The following is a 16,826-nucleotide window of genomic DNA, read 5'->3' on the forward strand; positions in this document are numbered from 1 at the left end:
ATTTAGACTTTTACCTGTGAGACAACCTTTTTTCTTTCATGACATTCATGATGTATGATGTTGGGTTCAGGACTGACCAATGTGGGTGAAACCAGATTTTAAAATAAAATAGGCTGGGACACATATTATTTCAACCTTTGTCAGTCAGGGTCCTAGCAGGAAGCAGAATTTTTCAAATAACAGGCTTATTGAAATGTAATGTACATTCCATAAAATTTAACCTTCCAGAGTGTATAATTTAGTGGGTTTTAGTATGTTCAGAGTTGTGCAACCATCACCATTATTTAATGTTAGATTTTCATCACCCCCAAAAGCTATCCCATAACCATTAGCCATCATTTTTTATTTTCCCCTGCCTCTAGCCCCTGGCAACCACTCAACATATTGACCAATTCTGGTCATTTATATAAATGAAGGCATATAATATGTGGTCTTTTATAACTGGATTCTTTCACTTAGCATAATTTTTCAAGGTGTATCTGTGTTGTTGCATGGATCAGTACTTCACTCTGCTTTTTTTTTTTTTTTTTTTTTTTTTTGAGACGGAGTCTTGCTTTGCAGTGCAGTGGCTAGAGTGCAGTGGCGCGATCTCAGCTCACTGCAACCTCTGCCTCCCAGGTTCAAGTGATTCTCCTCCCTCAACCTCCCAAGTAGCTGGAATTACAGGTGCCCGCTACCACACCCAGCTAATTTTTGTATTTTTAGTAGGGACAGGCTTTCGCCATGTTGGCCAGGCTGGTCTCAAACTCCTGAGCTCAGGTGATCCACCTGCCTTGGCCTCCCAAAGTGCTGGGATTACAGGTGTGAGCCGCTGCGCCCAGCCCTTCACTCCTTTTCATTGCCAGTATTTCATTGTAAGAATGTGCCACCTTTGCTCACCTATTCATCAGGGAATGGACATTTGCATTATTCCTGCTTTTTGGTTTATGGATAATGCTGCTGTAGACAACCATGCACAAGTTTCTGTATTGGTATATCTTTTCTTTTCTTTCTTTTTTATTTTCTTTTTTGAGACAAGGGTCTCATTCTGACTCCCAGGCTGGAGGGCAGTGGTGCCATCACAGCTCACTGCAGCCTTGAACTCCTGGGCTCATGCGATCCTCCTGTCTTAGCCTCCCAAGTCACTGGCCCAGATGTGAACAACTGTGCCTGGTTTGTTGGTGTATGTTTTCACTTATCTTGGATATATACCTAGGAGTAGAAAATGTTGAAGCCCAATTTATCAGTTTTTTTCCTTTGTCACCTGTGCTTTTATCATATATAAGAAGCCGTTGCCTAAGGTCATGAAGAGTCACTCCTGCGTTTTCTTCTAAGTGTTTTATCATTTTAGTCCTTACATTTAGGTCTATGAGGCACACTTAAGCTTAAGGAGTGTTTACTGAAGTGAATATTGATGAAGTGTGGGCAGGATGAAGGGAAACAGAAGGGATAGTGCAATCCCCTCGGGCTAGTGACACAAAGAAGCTTTGTGGATTTCAGGACCTGAAGGGATAAGGAGAAGAAACAATGACAGGCAACTGGACATAGAATGAGCTCTGTGGGCAAGCCTGACTGTCTCAGGAGCTGTGGTCCTTGGTTGAGGAACTCAGCCTAGCCAGACAGAGTCAGCAGCACATGGGGAGAACCAGGGGAATTAATTCCTTGGCCAACCTCTCCTTCCTCCAGCCTTGTCAGCTAATCCCCATCAGCTGAACCCACTTAGAAGCCAGGATGTGACAATGACAACGACAACAACAAATCTGTATCAATCAGGATTTATTCAGGGAGCTGAGTCATTGTGAGATTAGGGAATAAGGAATTCATTATCAGAATTAGACCTTACCCATTTGTTGAAGGAGGCAGGGAATGAAAATTCGAAAGAGAGAATAAGAGGGTCAGAAAAGGAGGCACTGACCAGTCAGCCTGATAAGGTGTCCAGCTTTCAAAGTGGTGCTGGAAGGGTTCACGGAGTGACCTCCTCTGTGAGTCCACAGCCAAGCTCCTGAAGGTGGATCTGGGATCCCCGTGGGTCAACAGAACAAGCAGCCTGGAAGAAGAGCTGGATGCGGCTTGGAGTGAGCGTGACAGTGGAACAGGTGGGCACTCCTGCATCTCTCTGTTACTGCATCTGACCTCAAGAACCTTTGGAGTGTAATGGTGACGGATTTACTTCTGCCTTCCAAATTTGGAATATTTTCCTGTTTTGGATGACTATAATCTGGAATCATTCAGGGAAGAAAATTCTAGGAAAATTCTACCCCCACCTCAGCCAAGTCATCACAGCACAATTTGACAGTGTCCATTCCTCATCTATTTGACGTGCCTTTTAAACCACATTTACCTTCCAAACAAAGCACAAGCAAAATTGTGCTTCTGCCTAACATGAGGCAACAATTCCTTACGTAAGTGCAAGTACATGAACTGTCTCCCTGAAAGAGAATATGAAGTCCCCCATGTTCACTTCATCCATCTGATGGTATTTATTTCCCTTTTAGCTGAATCACATTTCCCCCGATAGCCTGTAACTCGATTCCTGAGAGATAAAGCTAACCACTAATAATATATCTTATGCTAGATAGTTTGAAATGGAAGAGTTTGAAAACAGGAGAAACACAAAAATACTTGTTTAATATTATACAAATATATTCATACAAAAGCAAGAAACAAATGCTCAGACTCCTATTACCTTTCTGTCTGCAACTGATCACATGGTTGTTGCAGGCACTTACACATTTTCATCATCCATAGCCTGCTACATGTTTCCCTTGCCCTCAGCAGGCACCTCAGGTGGTTGTAGGTCTCCTGGATTGGTGGGGTGATTCTCCTTACCTAAGGCTGCTCTTTAGTGAATGTTCAAACACGACACAAACTCTAAATTCTTGAAGTATATGTTCCATTTTCAGTCTGTCTGTGTTGTGCTGCTGTAATTTTTCATTGGCTTTTCTTACAGAATGTAGGAGTACTGACAGGTACAGAGAAAGTCTCTTGCATTCTGGACATATTCCTCCTTGACCCTATTTTTTAGTAGCAACCCTCAATCCCCGTGATAGTCAGAATCAACTATACCAGCCAGTACGATTATACTAGATTTGCCTGTTGGTCAGAGACTGAGGAGCTCAAAGTGTCCAGATGGCAATCCAACTTCCAGTCTAACGGAATGACTGCTGTGTCCCTTGGTGGAGACATTTCTCCCTCAGGAACAAAACTGTCCAAGGCAGAAAAGTATAAAGTTGCAGGAATTGATTATAAAAATGTTGCTAGTGGAACAAGAAGGGAAAATATGAAGAACTGCTACTATTTCACCATGATACTTGGCCCTGGGAACCCTGGCAAGAAAGAAGCTCCTATGTGTCAACTGCTTATTTGGCACATACAACTTGTTCTCTCAAAGGGTTGCCACCCCACCGGTACCAAAACTGAGGCTTCAAAAAGCCATTCCACCATTTCATAGAGCCAGCTAATTCATGGAACCATAGTAACCCCAGCAAATCACATGAGCACGAACCTGCCATTATACTTCATTTGCTATAAAATCTTCTTTCTCGGTCGAAGTAATGAAGTGTGGATTATCATGATGGTGAATAAGATGACTAAGAAGCCCAGAGATGCTGGTTTTGACAGAAGCATTGTGGACAGATAAAAGCAGTCCACATCCAGGGAAGTTTCTCTTCCTGAGAACCAAGGACTGCTTCTTTCATGATGGAAGTGGTTCTTAGTACAGGTGCACCTCATTTATTGCACTTCACTTCATTGTGCTTTACAGACATTGCATTTTCTACAAACTAAAGGTTTCATGGCAACCGTGTGTCTAGCAAATCTACCATTGCCATTTTTCCAACAGCATCTTCTCACTTTGTGTCTCTGTGTCACATTTTAGTAATTTTCACGTCCAACTGTCTCATTATTGTTATGTCTGTTATGGGGGTCTGTGGTCAGTGATTATGTTACTACTATAACTTTTTGGGGTACCATGAACCACAGCCATGTAAGATGATGAAATTAATCAATACATGTTGTGCACGTTCATTGTTGGTCCCTGCTGTTGGCAGACTGTGTGTTCAGTGGTAGCTGTAGCCAAAATGGCTTTGATGTTGCTGAGCCCGTGCATAATTCCCATCCCTGCCACCATGCTCTCTGTTCATGAGTCCATTGGTTAAAGACAGTGTTGACCAGGAAATGAGATTTACTGACATCCACAGAATTCGTCATTGTATCCACCTGACTATTAAGATTATCCTTAATTGAGTAGTATTCCATTGTATGTATGTATGTGTGTGTGTGTGTGTGTGTGTGTGTGTGTGTATCTCTCTCTCTCTCTCTCTCACAGTTTCTCTATCCATTCATTGATTGATGGGCATTTGGGTTGGTTCCACGATTTTGCAGTTGTGAATTGTGCTGCTATAAACATGGCGTGTGCAAGTATTTTCAAATAATGACTTCTTTTTATCTGGGTAGATACCCAGTAGTGGGATTGTTGGATCAAATGATAGTCCTACTTTTAGTAGTTTAAGGAATCTCCACACCGTTTGGGTGATGGATGTGCCAAAATCTCACAAATCACCAATAAAGGACTTAGTCATGTAACCAAATACCACTTGTACCCAAATAACTTACGGAAAAATAAAATAAAATTAAATTAAAATTGAAAAAAGATTCTCCTTAACCAAGGCTGCTCTTCAGTGAACGTTCACACATGACACAAATAATTTTCACAGTTGTGCCCATTAAGAGAGGTCTATCCACACAGCTTTTCCCCAGACCACCCTGACGCCAAATTTCCTATCATCTTACTTTCAAGTCTCCATCCTTCCAACCAAACTTTTAGTCAATGTTCATGAATCAGTATACAGACAAACATCTAATCATCTAATCATTTTTTTAAGACACATTTAATAGCCAGAGATGCATTGCTTGAAGTTCTGCAAAGATTTCACTTTATTGACATTATTTTCCTTTGGGTTTACTCCTGAATGTGGCTGACGTGTTGCTGCTGTCTATTTTTGGATACTGCCAGAATCTTCTGCAGAACCATCTGTAAACCAAGCTTGTAGTTTTTCTTCCTCAGTTGACTGGTCATAGAGAATTCTCCATGAGGCAATATGTGCTAAATAGAGAGGTTGAAGGCAAAGTAGCAAGAGTAGGAGCATGGGAATCAGGACTACATGATCACACAACTTACTTGAGCCTCCAGATCCTGTTAGCCAAATCTTGTAACGACTGTTTCCACTCAACAATGGAGTACTGCGGTGCATGACCAGCTCTGTAACTTGCAGGATCAGACAACATCCAGTTCATGAGAGGGAAGCTCAGGTTGCCTAGTAAGTTGATATATTATGGTAAAGCATTTGCTGTCTACTAGGGCCTATAGCAAGCTAAAAACTTTCAAAAGAATAGTATCTGAAGAGGGTGGCACAGCTTCATTCTAAATTCTTCACGGATTTTGCTGTGATTCTTCTCTAGGGGCCTGCCAAGGGCTCTACAAATCATTTCTATCTGCCACAGACACATCAAACATGATCAGGTCTTCTGGGTTTTACCACCTAAGTACCAGGGCAGTTTGAATGACAGCTTTGACCTGATCCACGCATATTTTCCCCCTCTGGTTCTTAACCAAATGGGCAGCCTTTATGCTGCTTGGAAAATGGGTCAGAGTAGCTTGACCAAGTGAGATACGTTGTTTCTAAAACCCAAAGAGACCCATTAGGCATTGAAGGAACACAGGGAACTTCACTCCAAAATATGACTCCCTGATATAATGAGTATTTTGAATTAAAGACCCTTTGAGATGAACAGGTGCTGGAAGAGACTTCCCCTCTCTACGTAAAGACCAGATAAACCCATCGAGGAGACCAGTTGTTTTTCCTTCCATCTCCACTCCTGTCTTTGAATCCTCTACCCCTCCCAAAGCACAGGATGAAGTTGTTCTCTAAAGTTCCCTTATCTGCCTGAAGTTTGGGATTATCAAAGAAAAAAATCACCCTTGGTCCCTTCCCTGAGTATTCATTAACTGAACCCATTTCATAGGAAGGGAGACTGAGGTTTGTCAACAAACCAGGACAGACTTTTGTCACAAACCAGTGTTTGCTCTGTGGGCCCAACAGACTTTGTTGTAGGCTACTGTATATGCTTCAAGCCCATTGAATTCCCCTAAAAATCATTTACTATCCTCCCAAATCATCCACACTTCCCCATCTTCCTTTCCCCTAAGAAGTAGGGTATATTCTGTACTTATTGAGATATTGGGCACTAACTCTGCAATTCTCTCCTGTGCACACTAATAAATTGGTATGCCTCTTCCCTTATTAACCTGCCTTTTGTGAGTTGATTTTTCAGCGAAAACTCCTGAGGGTGAAGGGGGAAGTTTTTCCTTTGCCTCCTACAGCATTAAGGCTTTTAACATAGTAATAGGAGCCACCAGATATAGCAACCTGTACTTCACCTTGGAAAGGATATATTAACATGCCCCAGGCCACTGGACTCATTAGCAATGTCACTGAATTTTCTTTGAATTTAAGATTCTGTGGGTCAGCAGTTCGGAATGGGCTCATATGCTATTTTTCCTGAGTCCACTTATGCAGTTACACTTGTCTGGATGTCACCTAGGATGGGAGGGTCTACAATGGCCTCAATCACGTGTCTGGCAGTTGGTGTCGGCTCTCAGCTTGGCCTCTCCCTATATATGGTTTCTCATCCTCCAGGAGGGTAGCCCAGGCTGTCTCATATGGTGGTCTCAGGTTCCAAGAGAGGGTGGAAGCTGTGGGCCTCTCCAGGGTCAGGCTCAGAAATCCCACAACTTGCTTTTGCTATATTCTCTAGGTCAAACTAAGTCACAAGCTGGCTCAGATTCTGGAGCCTGAAGGAGAAGGGGGAAATGCATAAATAGACTCTGCCTCTTTGTGGAAAGAACAGCAAAGCCACATTTGCAAAAGGGCATGGATGTAGGGAAGGGAGGAATCTGTGGCTATCACTTGCAATCTCCCATAGATTTCACTGATGTAGTCAATTCAGATCAGTGCCTGGGGCACAGAGCAAAGTCTAGGAAAGGGGTGACATCTGGCATAACACTTTAGGAAAACATCAGAGTGCAAGCAAGAGGGATGCTTTCATAGAGGTAACCTTGATTTTCTCAAAGTTATTTATAAAGCACATCATTTGAAGTACGTCAGTTCTTTAATGGTTATTAGCCTCACATTACTTGTGACACATCTTTTTGCTCACTGAGATACATCAGAGAGTAGATACCATGTTTGGGAACTGTTCTTTTAGATAATAAGGAATATCTGAGAAGATGCATTAGAAGATATTTTTCCTGGAATTCCTGTCGCCTGCTCTGTTCTGGGCAAATAATATTTCTGGAGGTTAGACCAATCAATTCAAAAAAGGGTTTAAGTATCTAAAAATTAGATGATTTAATCCAGTCCCACATCATCTGAATTTTCTTTCTACATGGAGATTTTAAAATGGGATATATATACACACACACACACACATATGCAATATATATATATATACTGCATATATATACACATATGTATACATATTGTATACTGCATATATATACTGCATATATACACATATAATGCATATATAATACATATATGCATGTATAATGCATATATATACACATATGCATTATAAGTTAACACCTACTGAAACATATAAATGATTTGAACAGTCACAACTCTTATGGAATATTCAAGAGTAGTCAGTGCCGTTGCATTGGTTTTCTGTGCTCTGACCCATGCAGTCTGCCTTGCAAGGATGCAACATTGTTAACCAATCACTCACAGCTTTCCTGACACATCCTGGGCATGTGCCATGGACCATAGACAATGGATTTTGCATCAGTAAATCAGGTTTTTGTTTATTTGTTTTTAAAATGATCATTCTAAAGACATTTTGAGGCATTTCTGCTGTTGGGATGCTTATAATGTTTAGACTCCTAGTGTAACGAGTTTGTTTTGTTTTGCTTTTTACCGTAATTTATTCAATAAATATTTATTTTATACCTGCTATGCCACTGAGCTCTTTTAAGCAATGAAGAGACAGCAGTAAACAAAACCAACAAAAATTTCTGCCCCCAAGGAGCTTAGATTTAATTGCAATGCAAAAGATTTTGTTAATGGAAAGAGTGTTCTTAGGATAATTTCAACAGTAAGTAAAATTCAGACTAATAGCAGCTTAAGATCGAGACTCTTCTGAGTTACTTAAAAAGCCCAGAAGCGAGCAGTGCCAGTTTTGATGATAACGGTTGAAGGATGTCATTAAACTCTGAGGCTTCTTCAGGCGCTGTGTTCTGCCATTCCTGCGTGGTGATACCGGAAGACATCATGGTTTCAAGATGGCTGCTGGAACTCTAAGCTGTGCATCCTCAAATCACACCTACCAAGGCAGGAATCAAAGGTGTAGCAGAAAATAACTTTTCTCTATCCAGTCATTTGGGGAAAAGTTTTCTTGGAATCCCAATCAGACTTCTCAGTTTTCAGCAGCCAGAAGTGGGCCCATTCTCACTACTACATCAGCCATGTACATTGCCATGCCTGCCTTATACAAACGGTGATTCGTATCCTGGATGGATATATACCCTGGTGCCAGAAAAAGACATCTGAAGTCTGTTACCAGGAATAAGAGGGGTGTCTGTCAGTTGGGCCACCTTAGGTTTAATTTAATCATATCCTTGGCTTAAATTTTTCATTGTGGAATTTTGTAGACATTACTGTTTTCTGATATTTAATATTGATTTGGAGACGTATGTGTCCTGTCTCATGTTTTGCCTTCTTTAGAATGTGATTTGCTTTTGCTGCCTGAAAAGCATTTTTACTGTTGAATTCAATATATCAGTTAGGATGTGTCATGGAGTTGAGGGATTTGAAACTATTTTTTCCTGGGTTATTATTTCAGTCTTTATCATTTCTATATTTTAGAAATGTTTTCTTGCATTTTACCTTAAATGTATCATCTGCATCCTTCGTGGAATTTTTTTTTACTTGAGCCATTGATTATGTTTAGTTTGGCTTCTTTTTGCCCTACGTATCTATTAGTTTATGCTTCATCATTTCACTATTTCTCTTTTTCATCAGAAATCACTATTTTAAATCCTAGTAGTTTGGGAGGCCGAGGTGGGCAGATCACCTGAGGTCAGGAGTTCAAGACCAGCTTGGCCAATATGGCGAAACCCTGGCTCTACTAAGAATACAAAAATCAGCCAGGTGTGGTTGTGCATGCCGGTAATCCCAGCTACTCAGGAGGCTAAGGCATGAGAATTGCTTGAACCCAGGAGACAGAGGTTGCAGTGAGCTGAGATCACACCACTGCACTCCAGCCTGGGTGACAGAGTAAGACTCTGTCTAAAAAAAAAAAAAATCACTATTTTAAAGCTATCTTCTGCAGCAATCATCAGCCATGTTTATTCTGCTTAATCCAGAGCTTATTAGTTCTATAATGTCAACTTAAATAAATCTTCCATATGCATTAAGATAAGAAACCAAATGGATTCAGATCCTTAAAAGCTCTATAGACCAAGAGGGGAGATACAGATAATTCTAAGATTCTACTTCAAAAGAGGTATGGCTGTTAACATATATTCACATATTACAGAAATTAGGTTGCATGTGGTTTCCAGGCCAGCTCAGTTGCAGTATCTGCACCGTCTCTCCAGGCCCGATTTCCACACGTCCCTGCTCCGTCTTGTGCTCCAGTAGGCTGGACTCTGAGGACCTTATCAAAAAGGCTCCGTTTGCTTGGTTTCTCCTTCTAGTTGCATTTAGCCAAGAGTGGCCTTGGTAGAAGAAGAGGAGCAAGAAGCAGAAGGAGATCAGGGCATCTGTTACCAAAGTTCCTTCCCTTCTGCTGTAAGGTTTCACAGTGGCTTTCTTCTACCTATGCTCATCTCCTTTCAGGCAGCCCTTCCTGTAGCTTCAGTCCTTCCTTGTTGGCTTCCAGCATTAGCTTCTTCCTGGTCCCCTCAGGCCCAGGGTCTTCATTCTTCTCTTGTTTGCACCCTTGTGCTTCACCTTCTCGTGTTGATTTCCCTCAATGCTCCCCTCACCTTGGTTAATAGGCAATTTGCTCCATAATTTTCAGTCATCCCTATTGAGTATGGTGTCTGTGTTCTGCTTAACCTTAACAGATACAGTGATCTAGAAGCATCAAAAGCCCTTAATGATTACAGTTTATATTCCTCAGGAAACACATTCAAGCTTTGAAATCTAGATGTCTGGGTAGGGGGCAGGAAGCTAGTTTTACTTGCTTGTGTGTGTGTGTGTGTGTGTGTGTGTGTGTTTGTGTGTAGTGTGCACATTTCTGCTGGCTTTTCTTTTCTGTGGTGTGGTTAGGCAGCTTACACACCATTACTTTTCCTTTTGATCGTCTTTAGAAGGCTCAATCCTATTTTCTCTGCTATAGTGAGTATGACTTCTTGACTCACTGCTCATCATATGTGAGGCAACACTTTTTCTCTAATAGCTACAGTTTAAGAACATATTCTATCTACTCTTCTGACTTAGGAAATTGCTAGAGTTTAGCTAAGAGGGTGTTATTTCAGCTGGGATGGATTTAGGGTCAATGCTAGAAAAAAAATGAGTTTAGCAGTTTCCTTTGGGATTTCATTAAATGTCTGGTGCCAGGTGTCACTGTGCGTTGTTGGAGATAGTAACTAATTCCATGGGGGATATCTTTAGACTTCATATTTTCCTCTCACTGTAGCGTTTCTATCCTCAGTCCCATCAGAGAGAGACAACAATGAGTCACCTCTGTGGCTGATTAAAGATGGTCACAAAGTATTTGATATTCTTTCCATGGAAAACAGAGTCTACTCCCCCTATCCTTGAATCTGGGCTGGCCTGGGACTGTTTTGACCAATAGAGTTATGTGAGAAGTAATCTTATGCTTGCTCTGGGGCTACACTTTAGGCAGATTGGTGGCTTCTGGCTCATTCTGCTGGAAGATAGCTGTCATATAAAAAGGACATGCATCCTGAGATCATCTTGCTGTGAAAAGCCCAAGTCATGCAGAGAGGCCCTGGCAGATGACATGCCACATGGAGAGAGGGAGACCAAAGAACACAGGATGCTAAACATTTGAGTGAAGAAGTCATCTTGGAAGTGGGTCCCCCAACCCCTGCACCCCCTCCTGAGACCACATGGATGAGTGTCAAACTGCTCAGCCAAGCAGTTTCCTGAATCTTGACCCACATGATTGTGGACAAATAAAATGGTTCTTTTAAGCCACCACATGTTGGGTAGTTTGTGATGCAGCAACAGATAACAGGAGAAAACCACCTTCAACAATTTTGTTCCAGTAACTTTTTCCAGCACTGTCCAGTCAGATGGGAAGAAAGATAAGAATTCCTATTTTGTTTGGTTTCTTCTGGATAAGTGAATATTCTCTGGATTTGGGGTTGATTGACCAGTTCTGCTTTGTGGCTGAGGACAGAATTAGAAGTTGCACCATGCTATAGTTCTCCTTATGAGCATGAAGGAAATGTGAGTACTTTAAAAAGCAACAAGACACACACACACACACACACACACACACACACACACACACACACACACACACATATATATATATTTTTGAGTCTCACACTGTCACCCAGGCTGGAGTGCAATGGCATGATCTTGGCTCACTGCAACCTCCACTTCCTGGGTTCAAATGATTATCCTGCCTCAGCCTCCCAAGTAGCTGGGATTACAGGTGCCCACCACCACACACAGCTAACTTTTGTATTTTAAGTAGAGACAGAGTTTCACCATGTTGGCCAGGCTGATCTCTAACTCCTGAGCTCGTGATCTGCCCGCCTCGGCCTCCCAAAGTGCTGGGATTACAGGCGTGAGCTACCGTGCCTGGCTGAAAGTGGAAAGATACACTTTTTATTCCTTTCTTATTTGGCCAACATTTATGTACCACCTGTCATGTTCCAGACAGTGTGTTAACTATGGGGCAACAAATAGATGAAGAATAGGAGTGTGTGCCTTTATGGAGTTTGCATATTAAGGACTATACAGAACCAGAAACCAATGACTGAGCTATTGTAGGATAAGTGCTTGTTGCAGAAATGCAGGACAAAGGGATCTTGTAGGTGCTTCCATAGGAGATGAACATTGAACTGGGTTCAGGCAAGGGAGCATATGGGATGGAGAAAGGAAGTGAATTACAACCAGAAGTGACATAGTACAAAATCTAGGAAGTAGAAAACTCTGGAAACTGCAAGTTGGCTAGGACACAAAGTAGAAACTTGTTTATGGGCTATGTCCTTCATCTCATGAATAAACGGTGAGCTAGAAAACTGCCTCTCCAAAAAAAAAAAAAAAAGAAAAAAAAAAGAACTCACGGATTTGTAGAATTTGCTATTTTTTTCCCTAAAGTGTCTCACCACAGTCAATTTCAGGTTAACATTAATTTAACAACTGGCTTGCAAAATTCCTGACTATTAACAGTTGACTCTCCGAAGCCAGTATGAGCAAATGTCAGCACACAGTCAATTGAAGGATTTTGAAAACGTGAGTGACATAAACCAATTTGTGCTTTACAACATCACTCTGGGTAATCATTTAGAAGCCCATCAAAACAATCTGGATGAGAGACCCTTGAGGCTAAACTAAACAACTGATTGTAGATTTAGACAGACGAGGACACATACACGGGCACACACACACACAAATATGTATTGAAATTATATATTATAAGGGAAAGGTAACAGGCTTTGGTGACAGGTTAGATGCAATGAGCAAAGAAAAGGAGCCAGAGATAAGCAGAAAATTCAGAGATAAAATGTGGGGATCAAGTCATGAAGAACCTTGCATGTACAGGAAATAATCTTTTCTACTGTAACAATAGAGAGCCAATGAGAGCCAATGAAAGATTTTAAATCATGGAAGGAGATGATTAGATATGTGGTTTTATCCTGAAGACAAATGATACTTCTTAGAAAACACTTATATAGAAAGGCTATTGATATAACCCTATATATTAATAGATTAAGATAATTGGCTGTAATTATTTTAAATAAATCTTAAGTGGCAACATCTTATTCCAGAAATACAAAAATGGTTTAACACTGGAACTAGAACATTCATTAAAGTAATTCTACACCTTAATATATCTAAACCCGGAAAAGATGTGGTTGTATCATTTGGCATGAAAAAGTGCTGAATTTTATTCAACATTAATTTATGATAATAACTCTTTGAAAAAGATAGTAACAAAAGGAAGCCTCTCTTGGCTAAAAAGTACTAACTGGCTAGGTGTGGTGGCTCACACTTATAATCCCAACACTTTGGGAGGTCAAGGCAGGATCATCACTTGAGGCAAGGAGTTCAAGATCAGCCCAAGCGACATCGTGAGACCTCATCTGTACAAAAAATTTTTGGCTCACGCCTGTAATCCCAGCACTTTGGGAGCCCAAGACAGGCGGATCATGAGGTCAGGAGTTCAAGACCAGCCTGGCCAAGATGCTGAAACCCCCAACTCTACTAAAAATCCAAAAAAAAAAAAAAAAAAAAAAAAACAAATTAGCCAGATGTGGTGGCACACACCTGTAATCCCAACTACTCAGGAGGCTGAGGCAGGAGAATCACTTGAACCCAGGTGGTAGACGTTGCAGTGAGCCGAGATTGCACCACTGCACTCTAGCCTGGGTGACAGAGCAAGACTCCATCTCAAAAAAAAAAAATTTGTTTAAAACTATCCAGTCATGGTGCCATCCACCTGTAGTTCCAGCTACTCAAGTGACTGAGGTGGGAGGATTGCTTGAGCCTGGGAGGAGGGTGAGGCTGCAGTGAGCCATGATTGTACCACTGCACTTCAACCTGGGTGATAGAGTGAGACCCTGAAAAAAAGAAAAAAAGAAGGAAGAAGAAAGAAAGAAAGAAAGAAAGAAAGAAAGAAAGAAAGAAAGAAAGAAAGAAAGAAAGAAAGAAGAAATAAATAAATTATTATAGTAAGGATTGTACTTGTGGTGAGCCATTAGAAGCATTTTAATTATATTTAAAAACAGAACTAAATACTTCCTATGAACATATCTAATTTACATTTTACTAGAGGTCCTAATTAGCACAGTAAAACAAGCAGAATAAAAACTGGGATACATAAGAATTACAAAAGAAGAGAGAAAATTATCCATATTTACAAATATTAGCAAGGTTATCTACATAGAGAATCTAAGAGAATATGAATACACAGAAAAATAGAAAAATCAAAGAGGTGCTGGATACAAGTGTACTGGATCACAGTAGCTGGATTCAATATAAACTCTCATAAATCAATGGCATAACTATAATAATAACTATTTAGAAGCTGTAAAGGCAAAAAAACAAACAAACAAAAAAAACCCTACCCATTTGATTAGACAATATGGAAAATCTAACAAAATATGCAAGGCTTCATGTGGAAAATTCTGACACATTATTAAAGGATATAGGAGAAGATGGAATAAATGGTGATATACACTATGTTTATGGAAGAGTAGATTGACTATAGTAAAGATTCCTGTCATCACTAAATCTAAAATTTTAACAAAATTCCACTACAAATAACTAAACTTTTTCCCCTTCTAATTTAAGCTGCATCTAAAACATATAGATGAAAGAGAAAGCCCAAAGTGTCAGATATCAAATCTTATTACAAAGATGGGCAATTAGGAAGATGTACTATTAGCATAGAGATAGGAAAATAGGCAAAGCATCAGAATAGAGATATATTTGATATATCAGAGAGCTATCGTTAAAAATGTGTTAAGAAAAGATGGTGCTAAAATTATTACTTCTATACATGCAAAAGACAGATTCTTTATTTGCAGCATGTCCTGAAATTAATTACAAGTATATGAAAGACCCAAACAAAAAGTCAAAAATACTTCTGGAATAACACTTAGGAAAATATATTTGTAACTCTAGAGATAAGAAAAAAAGTCTTAAGACAATAAACAAATACAGATTATGAAGGAAAAGATCAATAAACCTTAGCAAATTAAACTTAAAAGATTTTTTTGTGTCATATGAAACCATAAAGAAAATTTAAAAAATAAAGGCAAGTTACCAACTGGGAGAAGATGTATGTGGTAAAAGTATTAGTACCTAGGATGAATAAATACCTCCTTCAAATCAATGTGAAATAGACAAAGACTGAACAGAGAAAAATGACAAAAGATAAGCAAGCAATATCGCTAGATGACAATTCACTAGCAATTCATTAGATGACAAGAAGCTTATGAAACAAGGTACACAACTTTACCGGTAATCAGAGAAAAGTGAATAAAAGCCACACTTTTGGACGCCAGGGCAGGTGAATCGCCTGAGCTCAGGAGTTCGAGACCACCCTTGGCAACATGGTGAAACCCCGTATCTACTAAAATACAAAAAAAGTAGCCAGGCATGGTAGCACATGCCTGTAATCCCAGCTACTCAGGAGGCTGAAGTGGGAGAATCGCTTGAACCCAAGAGGCAGAGGTTGCAGTGAGCCAAGATCATGTCACTGCACTCCAGCTGGGTGACAGAGACAGACTCCATCCAAAAAAAAAAAAAAAAGCCACATTGAGATATGATTTCACAGCAATCAGGTTGGCAAAAACTAATAAAGCTGGAAAGACATAACAATGTGTTGCTAGGATCTGTAGCAAAGTCCACTCTCATCACAGTCGATGCGAGAAAAACTGGAGCTGTATAGTAATGTTGAAGATGCCCACAATTTCCCATCGCCAATTCTGTAACTGTATAAATCCTAGGGACACACGTGCATATGGAAACATACAGAAGAGTATACATGATTGTTTTTATTTTTGAAAAATGACAACCTAAAAGCCAAAACCAAGAAATGTATAATTATATAATTGTATAATATACTCATAAAATAGAATATCATACAGCCATGAAAAGTGAATTAGATCTACATGTATTCACTTGGATATATTGCAAACACTTTTTGAATGAAAATAGCAAGGTACAGAATGACAGGATTGATAGGATACTATTTTATACAGTTCTAAACCATATTGATATATAGATACACATATATAGTCATAGCTATAATATAGAAAGACTTAGTATGAAAAATACATGGGAATGATAAGTATCAAATATAGGATAGTGACTTACTGATAGGGAAGGTATAAAATCAGAATATGGAGAAGATAAAAAGGAAAGTTCTGTTCTGTTTCATTTTTTAACATGTGAAACAATGTATATACCCACAAATACAGATGTTTGGTAAAGCTGGCGGATGGACACATGAATTTATATTATTATTTTCTATACTTTATGTTTAAAATGTTATAAGTTAAAATATTGATATATACTCTTGATTCTTTTTTTTTTTTTTTTTTTTTGGAGATGGAGTCTTACTCTGTTGCCAGGTTGGAGTGCAGTGGCGTGATCTCAGCTCACTGCAACCTCCAACTCCCTGATTCAAGCGATTCTCCTGCCTCAGCCTCCCGAGTAGCTGGGATTACAGGCATGTGCCACAATGCCCAGCTAAGTTTTGTATTTTTAGTAGAGATGGGATTTCATCATGTTGGCCAGGCTGGTCTCGATCTCCTGACTTCGTGATCTGCCTACCTTGGCCTCCCAAAGTGTTGGGATTACAGGCGTTAGCCACTGCACCCTGCCTATACTCCTGATTCTAAAATATCAAAAACATAAGAGTTGATGTAGTACAAAGTGAGATTTCCTCCTTCTAATTCCTAATCCCAGTTCCTCTCTTCAGTTCCTTGTATCTTTTCTTTTTTATCTTTTTTGACATGGAGTTTTGCTCTTGTAGCCCAGGCTGAAGTGCAATGGTGTGATCTTGGCTCACTACAACCTCCACCTCCCGCTTTCAAGCGATTTTCCTGCCTCAGCCTCCTGAGTAGCTGG

The sequence above is a fragment of the Rhinopithecus roxellana genome, chromosome 9, assembly GCF_007565055.1.
Source record: "Rhinopithecus roxellana isolate Shanxi Qingling chromosome 9, ASM756505v1, whole genome shotgun sequence".
Taxonomy (NCBI): domain Eukaryota; kingdom Metazoa; phylum Chordata; class Mammalia; order Primates; family Cercopithecidae; genus Rhinopithecus; species Rhinopithecus roxellana.